This window comes from Lissotriton helveticus, chromosome 7 (assembly GCF_964261635.1).
Source record: "Lissotriton helveticus chromosome 7, aLisHel1.1, whole genome shotgun sequence".
NCBI classification, from domain to species: domain Eukaryota; kingdom Metazoa; phylum Chordata; class Amphibia; order Caudata; family Salamandridae; genus Lissotriton; species Lissotriton helveticus.
The window spans coordinates 1,932,283,225-1,932,290,874 of record NC_136068.1 but is presented as its reverse complement, the minus strand read 5'-3'; positions in this window follow the sequence as shown (position 1 = coordinate 1,932,290,874).

Here is a 7,650-nt window from a genome sequence, read left to right as displayed (position 1 = left end):
AGGTAGTGGGAAATAAAAATCACACAATGCTACCAGACGAGTTTAAAACGGTATCTCTGAAAACATATCTTTACATGAAGCATGACATGTCAAACTCTGCTTATATTCTGCTGTTCAATGTCAATGGATTCGATGGAATGGAACCTGCACCCCCCCCCCCCCCTAGCGCCTTGAGACCCTTACGGGTGAGTAGTCGCGCTTTAACAAACCCCTGATTGATTGATTGATGTCGTGTCCCACTCATCAGCCCATCTAAATACCTTCAGGGGGTGCCACTCGCGTCACAGGCAGAGCCCAGGGCTTTGTGATGAGACCACTGTGATGTCATCAGCTGCTGATGTCACACCTCCTATCGCTGTAGCAACTAAGATCAAATCAGTGTGAAGTATGACGAGGGAAGGACAAGAGGTGCAGCGGGGCTCGAGGCGGCAAGATGGAGGCCGAAAAAACACCTCTCCCATCAGCCTCTTGGTGACGTGTCAAACCCTGTCACTGAGGAGTCGGCCATCCAGTAGACTTCCTGCGTACAAGACAACAGGTAATTTTGAGCGCTTCAGCATAGCAAGGGATAGGATTAATTCAAAACGGTATGTAAATGTAAATGGATACTTGTATAGCGCACTACTCACCCGCAAGGGTCTCAAGGCGCTTGTACGAATACCGCTGTGGAACCCATCCTGGCTTTCCCTGTGAGGTGTCCACTCCTGGGCACCCCCAAGGGTGGGGGCCAGGCATCCTTAGCGTTGTGGGGGCCGTTGTGGAGATTAAGCAAGCTATTGCCCAGAGTTGCAGAGTGGGACCCATGATTGGAATAGGCACCGAGACGAGAAATATCAGGTCCGAGGAATTTTTGAGCCCAAGAGCTGCCGAGGCGGGAATTGAACCCTGGTCCCGGGCTAGACCTCTGCATCAGGGTCTGCCGCTCTAACCATTGAGCCACACTTCTCCATATAGACTTCTTTCTGGTGGTAGTCAACCGTACAGCACATAATTATGCTGCTTCACGCTCTTTGTGAATGTCCTACAAAAGGTGCAGGCCATAACATTACAATAGTCATGTTTGTAGTTGGATGTCTGCCCTGGAAGTAACAATATGCCCCTACCGTGGCCTGGCCTCTTTGAGACGCTGTGTCATTCTAAACGGGAAAAACAAGAAATAATGAAAAGCGGCCGTGAAAGTGAAAGCAATTAGGGGGGAGGAGAAGTGAGGCCGAGCGTGCACTGCGCACGCTGGGGAAGCAACGGATGCCTGTGGGAGGGAGGCTGATGCCTTTGATGTGGACGCGCTCTCCGCTCGGGTAATCCACAGGCACTGTCCAAAATCCGCGATGGTTTCAGAGCTTGGATGGCCCACTATACTCTCGTCTACACATGGGGCATCGGATTGAGGTGCTCAAAAAAGTGATGGGGTTAATATAGCGCCAACTATACCTAGGCATGTTGAAGAGCGCTGCGCAAAAAGGAGAGCAAATATATATAATAAATATACAGTAAGTGAAGCAAAACAAAAAAAATAAGTTCGGATGGTATAAATCCACAGGGGTCATTAACCAGAGATCTGTCTCACACTTGGTTCCTCAGGGGGCAGGAGGAGGCACTTTTTAGGTCTCGTCTAAAAAGCACGAGAAAATAACGTAAGCAATGACACAGAAGTTTAGTTAACGCTTGTTTACTACCCTGTGTGTAAATATTTTAGCAATTGTTCGATATACTTTTTTATTGATGCACGCCCATTATTGTAATGATTTTTACTAATCAAACAATAAAGTATAAAGCACTCTGCTGTGGCTCACCCGCAGCGCTACGGCCTCAAGAGCTGGTCTTTTAGCGCCTCGACTACACTAATGTGCCCCATATCTGGGTTCCCGGACACCTATTCTCAACCTGCAATTAATCTAAATGTCGTAGCCACATAGGGCGCAGAAACACTATGCTAGCGCCAATAAAATACAATATCAGCGCTAAGGCCCCTGAATCGTGTGCTGCTGCCCCGGCTCCTCCAGGAGTGACACTGGGGTAACGCAGCGCTACAGGCAGGAACCTCCACCATTCACAAGAGCTTCAGACGGTCATGGAAGCGCAGTAGTGGTACTTACGATCTGTGAGCGCGACCCCTTGATTGATTGTGGGTTGCTAAAGCGCTAGAATCGACTCCCGAAGGAGTATCTCTACGCTGTAGACCGCTGGGGAACCCGTCCTGGCTTTCCATGTGAGATGGTCCCTACTGGGTATCTCCAAGGTGAAACCAGGCATCCCCGGCGTATGTGGGGGGCCATTGTGGAGATGAGGCAAGCTAATGCCCAGAGTTGCCAAGCGTGATCCCTAGTTAGAGTAGGCACCGAGGCGAGAATTGTCAAGTCCGTTGACCCTGGTCCAAGACCCTGCCGCGTCGGGAATTGAACCCTGGTCCCGGGCCGTCCTCTGCTTCCGGGTCTGCCGCCTCTAACCAGTGAGCCACACCACTCGCCAGAGATGCTAGCCACGTTCAGCCCATTGATGACTATGTCAAAAGGAGGGTGACTGGCCACAAAATCCTGGAACTCCTGCAGCTCCTGGAAAGAGGGAGAGGGAGAAATGAAATCCAGACTCCGATGTGTCCAGTTAGTGGGTATCAGAGCACAGGTCACTGTAGCTTAGGAGCTGAAAGTTGAACAACCTTTACATCGCGGTCATTCCACCGCGATGCCATTACAACGCGGCTGTTACAACGACCGCGTTGTTACCACGCAATGCCCTCACTACGCAAGTCATTACATCGGCTTGCAGTAGATGGCGTGCTAACATAAGGAATGGTATAGTTTACTATTCCAACACCTTCCCTACTGTTGCGCAGGCTGGAGTTGGAAGAGTAAATTATACATTCGTAATTTTAGCGCACCGTCTACTGCAAGTCGATGTCATGACTCGCGTAGTAATGGCATGGCGTGGTAGTAACGACTGCGTTGTGAAGGCACGCGATGTAATGACTCGCGTAGTACTGAATCATATTCGCTGAAAGGCCAGCAGGCGGAGGCGGAATGACGGACATGTCAGGGTTGAGACTCAGAATCAATCATGTCTCAGGCTGATGCCTCGGAGGGTTTACAGCCTGACAGAGGACACAACTGAGGATCACAGTCACATTTCAGACCTGCCTGAATATTGTAAACAACCACTGGCAAAACGAATTGATCTGGCATGCTTGTTTTGTTTTATCATGGTTCTTGCAACACTTTATTAATGGAGCAACCGACAGACGCTTGGCACTATTCATTCATTCATTAATCTTTATTCGGATGTAAATTATCCATAAAAGTACAAACATTACACATAATCACATACATAGTCCATCATCATTAAAAGAATATATAAAAAACTCAGCATTAAAAAAATATTCAGTTAAAATATTGCTAGATTATCTGTATCTTTGATATCGTCAACGATGTTAAAGTGACAATGTGCAAAGTGCAAAATTTCACAGAAGAGCAGCTGAGAATGGGAAGGTCGTTGAATCTCTGATAGGTTACAATTAGCAGCATTAAATAAGAGTGCAAATGTGCATAATGCAAAGTATAAATACAAACAATACAAAAACCAATAAATACTTATGGTACAACCTAATCCAGCAATCAATAATTCATAGAGGAGCGTGAGCGGATGGCCAATTTCAGAAAAGTGCACGCACAATACATTATTTCATCATCATTGAGCTGGAGAATAATTTTGTAGGCAACCATGAAATCCGTTATGCCCTTTGCCCTAAAAACGGTATCAAAAGGTGCATACTGTATTTTTGATAAAAGGAACAAAAGAACAAAAAATTTAACATAGACTGTTTCCCTGAGTTACCACATGGGCAGTCCAAATTCTCAATATTAGGTTGATAACCTAAGGGGGAAACTCAACAAATACTTTATTGATCCTGATCTGAGACGGAAAAGAAGGCTTCGCTCCCAGCGTGTAATATTTTAACAGGTAACTAATGGGTGAACACAGCGAAGGTCCGCCCTCACCTGTCATTAAAATATATTGTTTCACCAATGCTTTGGCTGATTCCTGAGCATATCTTACATCCCCATAATGTTTATATAAAATTTTGCGGATGGTCTTTCCATCAATTCCATCTAATTGCTCAGGGTTGTTAAAAATATGGCCAAGATTAACCGCGATCAAATTCGCCCGTACTTTGGCCAGCCATGGAATATCTCCGCCCTTATCGCATTTTAGGCAATCAGCCAAGATTTCCCTTGTTAATGTGGCGGCTGGATTTTTCCAAACCTTTAGCCAAAACAGTACAGGGCGAGACCTAATATAATCCTCCAAATAAAACAGTCTCAGCTCATTATGGCATACACAGGTGGACGATGAAATTGGTAAGCCCAGAAGCCTCCTACAAAATCTATTTTCTTCGACCTGGATGCTTTTCAAGTTTATATAGCCCCAAATTTCGGCCCCATAGGTCATGACTGGTACGCATTGTGTCCTGTAGATTTTAAGTGGGGACAGTACCACCGCAATTCTTTTTGGTTGTGGGAGATTTAGTACTGAGTTTATGGCTCTTGATAATTTAGTCCGTCCATAGGCCAAATGTGGTGTCCAGGACCCATTATCAGAAAATTGTAAGCCCAAATAAGGGAAAGTGGGAGTGCATATCAAAGAATCTTGGCCCAAGATAATAGTATTAATAGAGTGTTTCTTAGGGCCACAGCACATTAAAAAAGATTTTTTTTAATTTGTGCAAAGATCCAAACTATTCATAAAATCTGCAAATCCCCTAACTAAACTTCTCAACGCATTTGGTGTTCGACCCTTTAAAACAGCATCATCTGCATATAGTGAGGAGGGCAGTTTGTTGCCATTAATTATAGGAACGTCGGTAGTTTGGTTAGACAAAACATTATGACGTTCATTAATATATAAAATAAATAAAAGTGGGGCGAGAACGCACCATTGTCTAGCGCCTCTACCGACCACTATATCTCCTGACACTGCCCCCTCCATGCTTATCCTTACCCGGGCCTTTAAGTCTCGATGGAGGTAAGATAAAAAGTACACCATATCTTTATCTAGTCCATAGTCTAAGAGAAATTGCCAGAGCCTCGATCTATTTACAAAATCAAAAGCGGACGAGAGGTCCATAAATGCCAGATAGAAAGGACTGTGTCGGGCGATTGTATATTTCCCTATGATTAGATTGAGATTCAAACATTGTTCCACAGTACCAAGATGGCTACGGAAACCCAACTGGCATTTATTTAATATATTTTCGTCCTCTGCCCAGGTCCTGATCTTGTTAAATAGAACTCTCCCTAATATTTTAAGAGTATTATCGATTAAGCAATTTAGGGGTCTCAAGAAGCTTACACCACCATAGCAGTTGACAGCACTCAAAAAAATAAATAAAAGGAACTACTTTGTGTATGAATGTGCGTCTCGTGAAAAAGCAGAATTCCACGCACAATGAAGTCAGCAAAAGGTTAAAGTGGGCTGAAATATTGCCTCCTGCTGTAGTGGTCAAAATTAAAACATGAATGGCATGACAATAAAGCAGTCGATGAAGAGGGGTGGCTAAAAGCCACCAATCGATGAAGAGGGGGGCTGAAAGCCACCAATGGATGAAGAGAGGTGCCTGAAATACACCAATGGATAACAAGGGGTGGCTGAAAGCCACCAATGGATGAAGAGAGGTGCCTGAAATACACCAATGGTTAACAAAGGTGGCTGAAAACCACCAATGGATGAAGAGTAGTGGCTGAAAGCCACCAATGGATAAGGAGGGGTGGCTGAAAGCCACCAATGGATGAAGAGGGGGGGCTGAAAGCCACAAATGGATGAAGAGGGATGAGTGAAAGACATCAATGGATGAAGAGGGGTGGCTGAAAACCACCAATGGATAAAGAGTAGTTGCTGAAAGACACCAATGGATGAAGAGGGGTGGCTGAAAGCCACCAATGGATGAAGAGGGGTGGCTGAAAGCCACCAATGGATGAAGAGAAGTTGAAGTTAAGAGACTTATAAAGCGCTCGATCACCGTGCGGTTTCTTGGCGCTAAGGACACAGACCCGAGTGAGAGGGGGTGGTCAGCTAGGGCGAGAAGGCTCGTGAAAAAAGGAGAGTCTTTAGGGTTTTGCGAAAGTCAAGATAAGTGGGAGTGGACCTAATGGTGATTGGGAGAGTATTCCAGAAGGTCGGAGCCAAGTTAGAGAACTTCAAGCCCCCTGATTTCTTCTTTGTAGAACGGGGAACAGAAAGTAAAAATTGGGTGGAGGAGCGCAGGTCTCTATTGGGATGCTGTGATTTTGGAGTTGATAAAAGCTGGTGCAGTGCCTGCCAGAGCCTGGAAGGTCATGCAGCCCATCTTAAAGAAAGCGCGCTCACGAATGGGGAGCCAGTGCAAGGTTTTTAACAGAGGGGTAACGTGGTATGATTTGGGAAGTTTGTAAATGAGACGAGCTGCGTGGTTTTGAATGAGTTGAAGGCGTCGAAGGTCATATGCAGGGGCGCCGGTGTACAGGATGTTGCCATAGTCAAGTCGCGACATGACCATGGCCAGGAGGATAAGTTTAAGAGCTGGAAAGGAAAAAAAACGAGAGATCTTACATATTGTGCAAAGTGTCAGAAAACATGATGAAACCACAGTGCTGATCTGGGAATGCATTGTGAGATCGCTATTGACTTTGATCCCTAGCGTCTTAACAGAAGGGGAAGGTGAAGGAGGGGTACCAAGGGAGCGGGGCCAAAAGAGAGGGGTCCAGGGACTGGATTTACCACCCGTAAGTACCAGTTCGGTCCTATCGGGTTTTAACTTGAGGGGGTTGCAGTTCATCCAGTCACTGATGAAGATCATTGTAGTTTGAAAGTTGTGAATAGAAGCCGGGGAGGGAGAGAGGGTGAAGATCAGCTGGAGATCATCGGCATAATTAAATACCGTGACCTCCATCTGCGGCAACGCAGAGATAAGAGGGAGAATGTAGAGGTTAAAAAGAAGGGGGGAAAGGGAAGAGCCCTGTGGTACCCCGCAGTTGACATTACGTATAGGCGCCGAGAAATCTGCTAGCTGGACAGCCTGAGTACGATTCCCCAGGAAGGAGGTAAGCCAAGCCAGGGCGGGTCCCCTGATGCCGGCACCTTCGACACGGTCGAGAAGAATGGAATGGTCGACCGCGTCGAAGTCGGCGGACAAATCAAGGAGAACCAGCGCCTGGGGCAGGTTCACATCCGCGCCCACTGTAAGCTCGTCCAGAACGGAAAGAACAACCGATTCGGTGGAATGAGATGGAAGAAAGCCAGCCTGGTTGGGTGCTAAGAAGCAGCTTTCCTCAATGAAGGTGCTAAGGGCTTTGGTGACATGACATTCTAGGATCTTTCCCAAGAAAGGGAGAAGGGAAATAGGGCGGTAGTTGGAGAGAGAAGTAGGGTCAGCACCTGGCTTTTTAAGGATAGGAATTATTGTAGCGGATTTATGCAGGTCAGGGACAGTGCCCTGCATAAGGGAATCATTGAGGAAGGTTAAGGGGGGCAAGGGGCAGGCAGAGAAGATCTCTCTCAATATGTGGGCAGGACAGATGTCAGAAGGAGATCCTGATTTAACTTTAGCAAGCAAAGTAAGAAAGGTTTCTTTAGAGATCAGAGGGAGTTGATCTGGAAGAGAAGGGTTAAAAGAGGGTTGGG